Source organism: Schistocerca gregaria, chromosome 1 (assembly GCF_023897955.1).
Source record: "Schistocerca gregaria isolate iqSchGreg1 chromosome 1, iqSchGreg1.2, whole genome shotgun sequence".
NCBI lineage: Eukaryota > Metazoa > Arthropoda > Insecta > Orthoptera > Acrididae > Schistocerca > Schistocerca gregaria.
The window spans coordinates 620,580,038-620,592,967 of NC_064920.1; the positions used below are offsets into that span (position 1 = coordinate 620,580,038).

At 43.7% G+C, this 12,930-nt stretch overlaps 1 protein-coding gene across 3 annotated transcripts in view; it reads left to right on the forward strand.

Moving 5' to 3' along the window:
* LOC126359375 (uncharacterized) overlaps nt 1–12,930 on the forward strand; it is a 661,877-nt gene that overhangs the window by 347,987 nt on the left and 300,960 nt on the right. The window lies entirely within an intron of this gene.

Genomic DNA, 12,930 nt, shown 5'->3' on the forward strand with positions numbered 1-12,930 from the left:
CAGTTGAGTCCCATAGTGCTCAGAGCCATTTGAACCATTTTTTGTCCCGTTCGGCAGCTACACACCGGCGTAGTCGTTATTCTCAGCCTTGGCAACTCTCGAAAAATCACATGATGACTGAACGGAGCTGAAACCCCTACTGAGAAAAAAATGGTTCAAATGGCTCTGAGCACTATGGGACTTACCATATGAGGTCACCAGTCCCCTAGAACTTACAACTACTTAAACCTAACTAACCTAAGGACATCACACACACCCATGCCCGAGGCTCGATTCGAACCTGCGACCGTGGCAGTAGCGCGGTTCCGGACTGAAGCGCCTACAACCGTTCAGCAACAACGGCCGGCCGTACTGGGCATTCCAAAAGGGTATGCACCCCTGTCCTCACAAGTAGAGAAGATAGCATTACTAGATCATTCACACTGTTGTCAGTCTCATTACTTTTCTCACACACCTCGTACATCTCGTAGTATGCAATGTTTTGAAGTGAGCTAAATCTAAGGGCATATTCACATTCAAGGTTATAATGATTTTACTTAGCTGACTGTCTTGATACTGGCTTCGTTGTCGTCTTTAGAGGCATGGTAACGTCGACATTTTGATCTAGTACATAGAAAATTAACTCACGAAAGGAATGTGAAAATATGGTAGTTTTTAAATTAGAAAATGGAGTAAAGTATCTGAACTCTGAAACATTTGTGTTCTGAAACTTCTCACACAAGGAACTAACAAATCGAGCAATAACTCTGCTTTCTGCACTCCACACACAAAGGCTTGACAACATCACCACCACTTCCCGCCAAGTCTGAACACGATGGAGAAGAACCAAGAGTTTACATCTTTTTCAGAGACAACCGTTGATACATGTTTAGCAAAATTTAATATAAATGAATTTGCAAAATTTTATGTTCAAACTTCAGCTTTGTTCTAAATACACGAAATACAAATATTCACGTGTGAAATAAATAATTTTTATCGACACAGTTTTTATATTAACTGCTCCTTGTGTAAACGAAGATATCGACACCTGTCGGTATCCTAGGAATCCTAATGTTTCATTGTATTGATTAGATTACATTCTATATTCTACACCTACACGTATATTCAGCAAGCCATTGTACCTGTATGTTGCAGAATCCTTCTTTCTTATTCCATTCTCACACCGAGTGAAGGAAAAATGACTCTCTCTCTCTCTCTCTCCTTTTTATTTATTTATTTATTTTATTACCTCTACTCTCTACTCTTGAAGTACGTTGGTGGCAGCATAATGGTCACACAGTCATCTTCCAGTATAGGCTTTCTAAAATTATCCAAAATGTTTCCGCGAGAATTACGTTGTCTTCCTTTCAACGACTCCCTTGTAAGTTCCGCGAGCATTTCTGTTACCATTTACGTATGAGCTACACCGATCTAGCAACGCGTCTCTGAATTCGTTCGATGTCTGTTATCACGTCTATCTGATGTGTCCAAAGTCTGGAAAAGTATTGCAGAATTGGCCGCACTGCAGCTTTGTATGAGATTTTGTTTAGAGATGCCCAACAAATCTAAGTGTTCGGCTCGTCTGGCAAAATATTGATTTTACGTGATAGTCCCATTTTATATCGGTTCTTCGCAGTACTCCCAAAATATACAGCGTGAGTGCTTCTCTTGCACTGAGACACTGTACCGTTCTATCTCTTTGCTCTAGGCATAATGTTAGATCCAACATATTTTGGATCATTGTTATAGGACAAACAGCTATCTTTATAATATTGCAACTTATTCCAGTACACACAGACGTGATCACATTTAAGTTGTTTATATCTTCAGATGACCGGTTTCAATCTTCTTGAATATCATCGTCAGATCTTACATTCCTTGATGGATTCAGGAACCGTTGGCGTGTAGCAGGTCCATTTGTGCAGGCCTGGAGAGCACTGCACGATATGTTCATGTAGTCCACATGTCTCATGTTACTTTCGAGTACAACGACAGATCTCATCTTTATGTCTCCCATGGCACAATATTCCACCAACGGTCTACGTCGAGGCTCTGAACATGTTTCGAGTAGCCCTTCGTCCGGACGACGGCGTATCCAGACGCTACCAACGACATGATGCAGCTAGAAACGTGATACATCGGACCAGGCAACACATTTCAGTTGATCGACGGTCCAATCTCGATGATCTTGTACCCAATTCAGTCATAACTGACCACGTCGTAGTGCCAACATAGCAACACGTAGATGTCATCTGTCGCGGAGACCTCCGTTCAACAATGTACACTGAACGGTATCCTGCGAAACAACTTTCCGTGCACCATCATTGTAGTGTGTGTGCCAAGGATCGCCGGCTGTCCTGCTTTACAGAGCCGGCAAGTCTCCGAATTCCACGTTGTGAGATGAGCCGTGGACGTCCAACGCCATTGGATACAGTGCAGAGTTCAGAGTTCGACTTCACCACATGTACTTTGCTGTTACTGAACTGGGGGAAAAATAATTGTGACAAATTTCGGCCGGGATCCAAAACCGGGCCTCCACATTTATCTTACATGGACGCGTTGTAAATATATTTGAAGAATATGCAACAAAGCTGAGGCCTGTTTTTTTTTTCCTCGTCTTTGTCCAACTGATACTCCTATCCTTGTTCAACTGTGTCGGAGCTCTGCCTATAAACACCTCACTGCCTACCAAGCTTTAAAACCAAACCTTGCTTCCTCGTACTAGGTTACTTGAATGTGTTACTTGTCTAAGCAATTCAGATGGCTTCTTTCAGCCTCAGCGCCGACCCTCTGCTCTGCAGTGAGTGTCTCTGCCGTACGGAATTGAAAGCTACTGGAGCGAAAAATGGAATCTGTAGTTGCAGAGAGCACAAAGCTACGGTCAGCACAAGGCGCCTCGGAGAAGAGCAACGCCACGTGAAGCCGCGTCCAGAAGTCACTGCAGCCCAACACAACGTCGCCAAAACAACTTGTTCCTGACCTAAGTGTATTACCACTGACTACGAAACAATCACCATCTCCATACCTCAAACTGTGATCCTTGTAGCGTTTCCTATCCTGTCCAATAAAAGAACGAGAAGAAATGTGACTCAGTATGTTGGCGGACACACTAAAATCGGATTTTCCTGCAAGCAAAAATTTTGTGCCGCGTAGTACGTAATGCGCCCGGTGTAGTGCGTCGTCCGTTTGACAATGACAAAATAGAAAAGGTGGTTTCCGACAGTGCGCCAGCGCATTACGTCAGGCTTGACAGGCCAACTGCTTCTGGACGAGTCTAATGCGTTGTACGCTGCTTGCGTTCCAAAGAAGCAGCTGCTGCAGTTCAGTAAAGTTCGTGTGAAAAACGGCTACGAAGTGTGCTAAAACGCTACAAGTGCGATTCAGTGCCGAGGAAGGTTAACTGTTAACTGATGCACTGTGAAAAACGTATTTCTCGCAGTTTTTCTGCGCTTCGAATAAGCGTGGAGTAAATAATCCTCCTCTTTGTCGTCCATTATGTTTTGCTATTAGGAAGCACAAAAGTTCCATTTTCTTTTCTCCTATGCCATCCATCAGCGCTGTACAGTACATTAAAAGCGTGTTTAAAATAACAACACTTTGTTTGAACCGTCTGACAGCAAGCTACATTGAGTAGTTAATGCGCCTGCGGCATCGTTTTCTGGGAAAACACAAATGCGCAACGTATTTAAGTTTATGCGTCGCTGCCGGCAGACAACGCCCAGCCCTGTTCGCGCGGCACAAAATTCCTGCTCCTAGGAAAACCTGGCTTAGACGCGCAGGTTGTAGTTTGCGAAACATTGCGTGTGGAAGGCTACGTTAAATGAACTGCGAAGGTAAATTCTAGCAAATTTCACTAGATTCTTCCCTAGATCATCGTGGGGAAGCTTTCTTAGATCTTCTCTTCTAAAGTTGTCTCGATGTCCCCATTGAATTTAATATTTGTAGGTTGCGGCTTGCAATGCCATCGAAGGACGGTGAATTTTGGAGTTGCTTTCAGGAATGCGACTAAGACGCAACAATAAAGTGTGAATACATGAGATGTCACCTCATTTATTAATTCAAACAAAAATGAGGAGCCGGTCGCTGTGGCCTAGCGGTTCTAGGCGCTACAGTCTGGAACCGAGCGACCGCTACGGTCGCAGGTTCGAATCCTGGATGTGTGTGGTGTCCTTAGGTTAGTTAGGTTTAAGTAATTCTATGTTCTAAGGGACTGATGACCTCAGATGTTAAGTCCCACAGAGCTCAGAGCTATCTAAACCATTTTTGAAAAATGAGGAAAATGCGTTTTCTCAGTCAACCCTCTCTGAGATCCAGTCTGAAATTATTAATCGCTGTAATGATAAGACTGTCTCAATATAACCTTTCGAGCACCACAGTGTTCACAAAACAATACACCCTATCCTTGTATCTTCTGTTCTAATCGTCGCACTAGTCAGCACAAAACCTCAAGTTAGCTACTTCCATAAGCGAGTATAAACGTTCGCGACCTATGCGAATACACAATCTCGATTGCAGTACTAGACTGAGTACAAACATTTTCCGGGGCAAAGTTAAACTTAAACTCACTTTTAATTAGTGCACACACATTGCCTGCGTGAAGGCTAGTCTTAGATTCGGTACCGAGCTATTCTTTTTCTGCCCGCTCGCGCTGGGCGCTTTCGTGATTGCTAGGTTAAGTCCGCCAATCATTCGCAGCATTAAATTCTCTTATTACTTTTGAATTATTTAAACTGTAATTATATACAAATCAGTGTGGACAAACTCTTCAGTATTTTCGAAATGAAATGTTAATACTAGAAGTTTTTCGCCTTGACGCCAAATCGAATAGGGGACTCTTTGTCGACGCCGAAGGAGAACTCGCCGTTCTCACACAGCTCTCCCATCCCACACTCCCTGCCCAATGGCATGACCGTCTGTCACTTGTAGAGTTTGTAACCTCTCGTTACTACCGGCTAAATAGCTACAGTTGCGTAAGGAGTCTGACGCGATAAAATAAATCATGGCCGCAATGTGGCGTAAACACGCTTGTTCAGGTAGTGTTAGCTCGGCACAGCGGGATGAATGTCGATCTCGATGACATACTACAGTAAAGAAGCCATGCTTTCACGTTCTTTGTTTTATTTACTGTCATCGGTGCGGTTGTCTGTGTTTCTGCACGGAACACCTCTGAGAAACAGTATAAAATCAAGTCTGAGGGCTCTGTAGACTCACAGGTAATTACGACCCAGCATGTTAGACAACTGATCAAAGCAGATAGTATGCTTTGATCAATACGTCGCCGCCTACGGCACTATAGCGGTGACGGCTTTCTCAAATCATCCCGAACACACTATAAACCAGTGCTACGGCAGCGAGTGCACAGCCCGGCACCTGTGATGTGGGCGGCCACATCGTCTCGCACTCTATGTGCACGGTCGTACCGCGTTCAGCGCCAAGCTAATGTATTAATCTGTGCTAACGGCCCGCCTGCGGCGCCACGAGTGCTGAGCGTCGCCTTCCCGCAGCGGGACACTGTGAGGCAGGTCGGGTCGGAGCGCCGTGACGCTGCACAAAAGCCGCGGTGCAAAACGAGTAGCACAATGTTCCAGCTGCGCTCGTAACAAGTGGGCACTACGCAGTCAATGAAACCACAAGCGCCTCTAAGAAATGCGATATCTACAGCGGTGGTCATAGCAAAAAAATGGCTCAAATGGCTCTGAGCACTATGGGACTTAACATCTGAGGTCATCAGTCCCCTAGAACTTAGAACTACTTAACTTAAACACATCCATGCCCGAGGCAGGATTCGAACCTGCGACCGTAGCGGTCGCGCGGCTCCAAACTGAAGCGTCTAGAACTGCTCGGCCACAGCGGCCGGCGTGGTCATAGCAGGCGCCTTCGCCCGCTTAAGAGATCTCCAAACTACAAAACGCGAGTACAATAGTCTGGTGGAGTACTGTAGAGGACGTAATGTTAAATGGCATGCTTAATAGCTAAAGGTCATCAAATGGATTACCAAATACTACCATCAAGGCTACATACGTCGCCCTCTTTCTCGTTTTTCTTTTTTAAACCTAACCACTGAGCCCTTTGCTGGGCATGCCTTATTGGAAGGACGTTGTAGACGGTGTGTCGTACGCGGACGACTATTGGGTAGCTGTCTCACTAAGCTCGAGGGCAAAGCTGGAGGTAGAAACCACATGTATTCCGCCACTGATGCAGCAATTGTGTATTAATAACAACTTTACAATAGCATTATACAAGACAAGATTGGAAGTCATGAGTTGTCTCACGTTACAATTAACCATGTCCTCTCCACGACAACGTCAATTGAACGTCCACCTTGAACACCAAAAGCGGCTCATCTTATAGTCACGCTGAGTGCAGAATTTCGACCAATCACGACGAGGAAAAGACCAACAAGGAAGTGTTGAGTATGCTCGAAAAGAGGTCTTCGAAAAGAGCCATCTTATTGGTGTGCAGAGTACGAAGTAACACTCTGTGTGGAATCATGTTTTAAAATATTTCTCATAGAAAACTACCTATAATGATGTGAAAATTAAATTAGATTCTCTTGGTTAATACAAGGGGCGTTAAATAAGTAATGCAATACATTTTTTTCTGTAAGCACGTTACTTTTATTCACGAGTCCAATACACTATATTATTCCCCAGCTACAAAACTCTGTTTTTCTACGTTATCTCCGTTCAGTGCGACAGCCTTACGCCACCTTACTGGAAGGGCCTGTATGCCCGCATGATCACTCGAGAAGTCCATCTCGGAACCAACGTCGTGCTGCATCAATAACCTCCCAGTCATCCACGTACTGCTTTCTGCGGAGTGCATTCTTCACTGGGCTAAACAGATGGAAAATGCGGGATCCGGTCTACAGGGAGGATGAGGAAGAACAGTTCAAATGGCTCTGAGGACTATGGGACTTAACATCTGAGGTCAGAACTTAGAACTTCTTAAACCTAACTAGCTTAAGGACATCACACACATCCACGCCCAAGGCAGGATTCGAACCTGCGACCGTAGCAGTCGCGCGGTTCCGGACTTCGCACCTAGAACCGCTCGGCCACCAAGCCGGCGGAAGAACAGTCCAGTGAAGTTTTGTGAGCACCTTTTCCGTGTGCACACTTGTCTGACGCCTTGGTTGTCGCTGAGAAGGACAAATTCGTTTGCATTTTTGTGGCGACGAACACGCTGAAGTCGTTTCTTCAATTTCCTGAGTGTAACACAATATTCTGAATTGATTGTTGCACCATGAGGGAGGACATCACACAGAACAACCCCTTCAGAGCCCCAAAACACCGTCGCCATGACTTTAGCGGCTGAGAGTGCGGCATCGAACATTTTCTTCAGAGGAGAGGCGGTGTGGCGCTACTCCATGAATTGCTGTTTTCTTTCCGGTTCGATGTCATTAACGCACGTTTCATCGCCTGTGACGATGTTCGACAAAAAATTATCGCCATCGACCTATCCCGCAAGCAACTCCGCACAAATATTTCTTCTTTCCTCTCTATGGACTTTTGTTAGGGGACTAGGAACCCAGCGGCCACACCCCTTTAGGTACCCCAACTGGTAGACGAGTGAGCCGCCACTGCCAGCAACGGCGTCCACTTCAGCAGCGAGATGTCCGTCGATCATCTCGAATTAAAGTGTTCCCACATATCCACACTTCGGGGATCACAGCTGTGTGAGGCTGGCAAACAGCTTTGTGCGACTTTGTTCCTATAATTATGGGCGCCTCGCCCAACGACTGACCATGGTTTTGTTCGCTGCCAGATCTCCGCACAGGTAGACATTCAGCAAATCTGTATGAGTATCTGAGATGCTATGGTTTTCCCCCAAAACAAACTCCATGACAGCTCTTTACTTGGAACGCGCCTCCGTTACAGATGCCGTTTCGAAGGCTACGCCAGTCGGTGTCGCCGAGGGGTTCTCGGCGCCTCAGTCTTAAATCGCGCGACCTCTACAGTCGCAGGTTCGAATCCTGCGTCGGGCATGGATGTGTGTGATGTCCTTAGATTAGTTAGGTTTAAGTAGTTCTAAGTTCTAGGGGACTGATGACCTCAGATGTTAAGTCCCATAGTGCTCAGAGCCATTTGAACAATTTTTTTCGAAGCCTAGGTATAGTGCCGCCACACATCGGAGCTCCGAGAAACTATAGGGGCTGAAACGGAAATATTTCGCGATGTCCCATAAAAGTTCCGCATTTTGTTTCAACCAAAATTTAACGAGAAAAAAATATGTTGCTTTACTTCGTGAACGACGCTCGCACATTATCTTCGTTCCTAATCCTGTTTATTTTTGCTCCATAAACTGAAATCAGCAACGAACACTTCAGTAAGTGAGTAAAGCGCATGGAGCCACTGAGCCAGCCTACGCTAGCGGAAGTTACCCACTAAAGCCTAGTTAACAAGATTTTCCAACAAGCATCTATATTTGCAGTGAACGGACTCGAATAAATCTACATTGTTTTTATGTTAAAATTTAATTTGTCATACATTATGATAAACTGCCTGCAAATTAATGATTATTTTTAAGGTACAGCATAAACACGAGTGATTACTAAGGAGTAGTTGAAAGTCAAGCTGCGTAACAGAAATACCGAATTTAAGCAACTATATTATATATGGACCAAACTGATTACGACACGGATTCTTATGAGAGAGGTCGGGAGGGGGGAGGCACCTTAATTAGTCCAAAACCCGATTTAGCCTTCTTGATAATAATTTTCCAATCTCCGTTAACCACTTAGGCTAATGCTATGACGGTTCATAGCGTGTCCGGTGAGCTAGTGGTTCCTCCGTCTTTATACTTGGAAATTTGCTCCTCGTGATAAAGTACAGTAAATGTTCAACATATTGATAAGCGTTATATCTGAGAAAGAAAGAAAAGGAAGTATTTGATTGGGTGCTGACAATCATTGTATTTGTAGATTTTCACTCTCTCTCTTTAAGCATAAGTGTCGTTTCTGTCCAAATTCGTTTCTGTACCAACGATTTGTATGTAATCCTACAGTGTACATTTAAATTCACGTTGCACTGCCCATCATCCAGTAGGTATACACAATGTGTCTCATCTATCTTAACCACACAAAATAACTCCTTGCCATGAAGCAAAATAAAAAATATGACCAGTTAGTTTTTTAGCTATACCGGGGAGGGGGGGGGGCGGGAGAGCATTAAGTAGCGTGATTGCCTTTCTATATCTTTATTAGTTAAGAAGATATGGTCAGCAGTACGTCTTTTTTAAACATCAATCCACTTTCTCCTCAAGACGTGTTGGAAAGGTATTACAGTGTACCATTCACATAAACATGACATTATTAAAAACGTAAAACAAAACTGATTATCCCTACATTATTGCAGACCTAACGCAAAACTGATTCTCCCGTATTAGCAAGAGTACAGTAATTCATTCACGTGCCGTAGTTGACAGTAAACACATTGAAAACCAAGAAAAATGCCCACCAATCATTCAGTCAACCATCTTAAGTTAAAGACGCGAGTGAATACAATCCACACGATCGAAAAGAAGGTATAAATGCTACTCATTTATGGTAAAAGTAAATTAGCAGAACAATAATTGCAATAATGTTTTTTTTTGTTCACAACGCGGATGCATGTAGTAAAGTATTGTAATACTTTTAAATGACATGTTGTGTACAGTAATGCCACTCAGCCCTTTATTAAAAAACTGCAGTATAATTATTTTTACTGTACTGTAGTTGAAAGTAGGCCTAATGCTACTCTACAGAGAGCGAAATCCTGACAAGAACCCAGCTTCCCGACGTAAGTTGTCTGGTCCTGTTGTGACGCTTCAGAAAACAGGAAATTCCAGCCCAAGGCTCGCACGGAGGTCGGGAAGATGGGTTCTTATCCCACTGGCAGCTAAGCAACATTTGCTTGATATACAGGGTGAGTCAATAAGGGCTTTACAGCTTTTGAATGATCTATAAATTTATTGAGATAGCTTACAGAATCGGTTGACGTGTCGTTTTGTAGCAGACAACCTTGTTACATTCCGCCACCAGGATCACCAGTGTTGTGCACTGGTAAAGTGGCTACTTACATTGCCGCGGAGCGTACTCGCTGGGTGTGGGGTTTCAGCAATTGTTCTGTGTAAACATGGGGCAGCCACAATCCACATGCAACCCAGGAACATAGTCGTGACAGTTTCAGAGGTAATGCGTTCTGTGCCTGTGGTATCACCGGCAGACACCACACTTGCTAGGTGGTAGCCTTTAAATCGGCCGCGGTCCGTTAGTATACGTCGGACACGCGTGTCGCCACTATCAGTGATTGCAGACCGAGCGGCTCCACACGACAGGTCTAGAAAGACTTCCTAGCACTCGCCCAGTTGTACAGCCGACTTTGCTAGCGATGGTTCTTCAAGAATGTACTCTGAACAGATAATATTGTGAATCATGTACCGTCAAGAGCGACGTTCATCATTAATGGATTAAAGTTAAGTATCAAACTAATTACGCCCGCTTTCTGAATTCTAATTCCTTGTCATGTTCCAGACCTCACATCAGTAGAGTCCTTCCCTCCTCACGCCAGCCTTCGTGAGCTAAACGCGTGCATTTCGGCCTCCACTCGTAACACGGTGTTGGCTCTTCTGCCAGCACAACAGTGCCCAGAGTAAATTGGAAGTGTACGGCCTTTTCTCCTTCATGGAGAAACCTGTCACTGGTATTATGTATCTGGTTAAGGTTGAAAAGTTTTTAATTCCACAAATCGATGAAAATGACCGAGATGGGATGGTTTAGTACCAGCACGACGGTTCGTCACCTCATTTCCTCACTGAAGTTCGTTTCCTCGATAATCTCTTCCCAGGTCGATGAACTGGCCACGAAGGGACAACCAAATGGCGACATCGCTCCCCAGACTTTCTTTCTGCGGGATTTTATTAAAGACAATCTGAATGTTCCTCCCCTACCAAACAGTTTAGCCGACCTAAGAAATCGAATCTATGCTGCCATTTCACAATTTACTCCCGATTTGCTGCAACGAGTGTGGGACGAAATTTACTATCGGTGGGATGTTTGCCGCATCATAAGTGGTAGTCACATGGAACCAAAACGACGCTTGACAGTTTTATGTGAAAGTTGAGATTGTTTGTTACAAAATGACACATCTTCCGATTCTGTAAGTTGTCTCAATAGATTTCTATATCGTTTCAAATTTCTAAAATTTCTTTTGACCCGACCCGTATTTTTTATTTTGTTCTGGACAAGATATTCGGGGTGGTCAAAATAAATACGAAGCATATTACCACGGCTTCATCTATTTTGCATTCATCTGACTCAAAAACAAAGTACTAAACGCAGTACATGTGAAGTCACAGTAAAATTTCATTGAAGACGTCTTGCATGAATTTTTTCAAAAGTAATGTGAAGTGTATACATATGCAGCAAAAGGAAAAACAGGTTCCTAATAGCCATTTTCTATTATAATCTCTGCTAGCAACGAGTGAAAAACTTGTTCACAAGGACTGCAGACACATATCTGCAAATAAACAAACAATTAATTACGTAATCCTATTTTTTTCGAAGGGATAGTTCACGCTACCCCTTGTAAGTGAAGATGGAGTATTTCCTGTCATACATTGTTTTTCCGTATGTTCGGTGAAACGGCACTCATATGCGAAGGAGGTGAGCTTTATCTCCCTCGGCCGGTGTCCGTGCTTGTGTGTGTGTGCGCTCGCAACTGTCATACCGAGAGTCGTTGTGGCCTACGCTAATAAACACAGCAACGACCGTCTTTCTGACGTCGCGCCTCCGTTAACGGGTATTCTGCGCGCCCGCTGTTAAGCTCAGTTTACGCAACGACATTTGGTTGCGCCACTCGCTGCGTGGAATGAGTTGAACGCAAGTGATTTCGTATATGACTGTAGACACGGCGACACCGGTACACACTTCAGTGAGTCGTGTCTGAAATTAAAGCTTTGGCAGCTGCACGTCGCAACGTCGCACGACTTGTGATGGAGTTAAAGCTTGTTGCGCGGAATCGCTGCATAAGAAAAAAGTAAGAAGCGTGTTTCGATTCGTGACTGGATGAAGAAAATACGTCAGCTCGGTTGCTCAGCATCCTTGATGAAATAATTTATAACGGAAGATCCAAGAAGTTGTTTTAAGTATCTTAGAATGTCACCAGAACTGTTCACGTTTCTTCTAAAGAGAGTTAATTATGCGATAAGGAATAAAGGTACTGTAATTCATAAAGCACTTTCGCCAGAACTAAAATTACGTGTCATATTGCGTGCATTAGAATCGATAACACTCGGCATGCTATAAGATACAGTTTTAGTTTTGGTAATGATGCTATTTCATTAACACCAATAATTAGTAACATTAACAGTAATCATTATTAACATTAGCAGCAATAATTATTCGAAGCAGGCCTCATTAAGAAGAGAATGGTTTGCAAACTACTCTATTGAAGATAGATCTGTACAATATTTCAAAATTCTAATATATGTGAATGGAGAGCGCTGCAGCGACGTTCTAAATGGATGAGTATTGAATAAAGAATGCAGCTTCTTGAATTAGTATAGCCTCCCCTTTTGTCAACAATATTCCTTAACAAAGAGATGGCCGACTCGAACGATGGGATTTTAGTCTTGTAGGCGAGAGCATTGCAACAGCTAGAATTACATTTGCTTGTAATTTTCTTAATTCAGTTGTATATGTGCTCCTAACTCAATAAATCCGACATGTATGACGTACGGATGTTTCAAAACTACACGTTTGTCTAGCTTGTGAATATATAATTTAACTTCTCCATCGCACTGAGCGATTTAATATAGCGATTTTACCTTGTGTTGTCCAAGCCTGTTGACGTGATTATGAAAGTTTCTTGCTGCCACTGGGAAGGCCACAAATTGATTCTTCGGTATAAATTTGGGGTTGTGGCTCAGATAAATGTAAATGAACCTCGTAGTGAATGAAGCGCAGACATG